This window comes from Apium graveolens, chromosome 10, assembly GCF_009905375.1.
Source record: "Apium graveolens cultivar Ventura chromosome 10, ASM990537v1, whole genome shotgun sequence".
Taxonomy (NCBI): domain Eukaryota; kingdom Viridiplantae; phylum Streptophyta; class Magnoliopsida; order Apiales; family Apiaceae; genus Apium; species Apium graveolens.
The window spans coordinates 80,739,122-80,741,490 of record NC_133656.1 but is presented as its reverse complement, the minus strand read 5'-3'; the positions used below and the strand labels follow the sequence as shown (position 1 = coordinate 80,741,490).

Below are 2,369 nucleotides of genomic sequence, written 5' to 3'. Positions count from 1 at the left end.
AATACCTTTCATGAATTTTGCATAACTAGGCATTTACTTAAGAGCCTCAGCGAAAGGTATGTTGATGTGAAGTTTCTTGAACACCTCCAGAAACTTACCAAATTGCTTGTCCAGCTTTTGTTTTTGTAATCGCTTAGGAAAAGGTGGTGGAGGATAGAGCTATTTCTCCCCTGTATTATCCTCAGGCAGAGTGTGTTCAACAGTAGTCTTTCTTGGTTCCCCCTCTTTCTCCTTTTGCATTCCTTCTTCATCTACTACTTCAACTTCCACGTCTTTTGCTTTTTTAGCATCAGCAACTTTTCCAAACCTTAAGGTGACAGCTTTGACTTGCTCTTTAGCTTCCTTCCTGCCTGGCACTTCAGTATCGCTGGGAAGTGTGCCAGGTTGAAGATTGAGCAAGGCATTGGCTATTTGTCCAATTTGATTTTCCAAGGTCTTGATAGAAACAACCTGACTTTTGCACAACAGTTTTAACTCCTTGAAATCAGCACTAGAAGGTGGAACATCACCTCCTTGTTGAGGATATGATTGCCTTTGAGCATATTGCTGAGGTTGCTGGAATCCAGGTGGATTAAACTGTTTATTTGCAGCTTGCTGATACGACTGCTGAACAACATTCTGATTATTGCTCCAGCTAAAATTGGGATGATTTTCTGTTATTAGGATGATAAGTAGCAGGCACAGGCTGCTGCGGTTTGTGGAAATTGTTCACATACTGAACAGATTCATTAAAAGAGAACACTGATCCGTAGCATGAGAGCCTGCACAAAGCTCACATATACTAGATAATTGATTTATGCCATAGTTGGTTAAACAATCGACTTTCATAGTCAGCGTCGTGAGCTGTGCTACAATAGCTATAGATGCATCAACTTCCAGAATACCTGCTACTTTCCCAGGCATCATCCTTTGAGTTGGGTTTTGATACTCATTTGCAGCCATAGTTTCAATGAGATTATAGGCCTCAGTATAGCTTTTGGCCCACAAGGAGCCTCCAGAATTTACATCGAGCATGGGTCGAGATTGGACGCCTAAACTATTGTAGAAACCAGTGATAACCATCCAATCAGGCATCCCATGATGTGGACACTTTCTCAACATCTCCTTGTAACACTCCCAAGCTTCGCACATAGATTCTCCTGGTTGCTGTGCAAACTGAGTAAGAGCACTCCTCATAGCTGTAGTTTTGGCCATTTGATAGAACTTCACCAGAAACTTTTGCGCAAGATCTTCCCAAGTAGTGATGGACCCAGCTTGTAAAGAATGTAACCAGTCCTTAGCTTTGTCCCTCATAGAGAATGGGAAAAGCCTCAGCTTGATAGCCTCATCAGTGAAACCATTATATTTGAAAGTACTACAGATCTCGACAAAATTCCTGATATGCATGTTCGGATCTTCAGTCACAGCCCCTCCGAAGGAAACAGAATTCTGCACCATCTGAATAGTGCCCGGCTTGATTTTAAAAGTATTGTCCTGAATATTCGGATGAATGATGGTGGACTGAATGTCATCAATTTTAGGCCGAGAAAAGTCCATAAGAGCTGGATCAGCTTGAGCAAGACGATCACCCATTATTTCAGGTTCTTTCTTTTCACTCTCTTTATTCGAATCTTCAAAAACTATCTTCTCCGGAGAATCAAGAGCTATATCTGTTTCCTCAGCTTTATACAGATTCTCTTGCGAGTGCGAGAACGTGTTTGCATAAACGCTCGCTAGAGTAACTGAATCACAACCGGAAGCAGTAAGTAACAAGTCTTAATCAATGAATCCTAATGACCACCGATGGCAAGTACATAAACTAAACAAATTAACACCGAGTCCCCGGCAGCGGCGCCAAAAACTTGTTAGGCACAAAGCATGCGCTAAATAAATCATACAAGTATACATGTTCGCAAGTAATATAGAATGATTTCTAGTTCATTCCCACAGAGACTCTGATTAATTATATTTAATTAACACTTACTCACCAATGTATGATTATTCTTCAATGCCAAGACAATAACAATTAAGGTTGGTAAACTAATAATTACTACGAGAATTAAATACTTGAATTAACAATATTAAACACACATGAGATCCTAACTTCATTACTACTTTATTCAATAGTTATTGTTATTAACCTTAACATGTAATTGTAATGATATTAATCGAACAACACGAAACTGATAAACGCCAACTTTCTTTGTGCCAATACCATTCTACCAAATATCCACAATTAAGATAGAAGTTGAATAGGCATCAATTATGTTGAGACCCTATATGTCTACAGAATTTGACAACATAACGATTTAAGCGCAAGTTTATTCATGATGATTACACAGGGTAAGTAAAATGGTTAGAGTTACCCACTAATCATGCATACAATACAT

General features: G+C 39.2%; 1 non-coding gene across 1 annotated transcript; it reads left to right on the top strand.

Annotated features, from left to right (window-relative positions):
- The first annotated feature begins 1,072 nt into the window (after nucleotides 1-1,072).
- Nucleotides 1,073-1,180, top strand: LOC141694892 (small nucleolar RNA R71). Its single transcript, XR_012564171.1, has one exon. It is a non-coding gene; the product is annotated as a small nucleolar RNA R71 (small nucleolar RNA).
- Nucleotides 1,181-2,369: the final 1,189 nt, after the last annotated feature.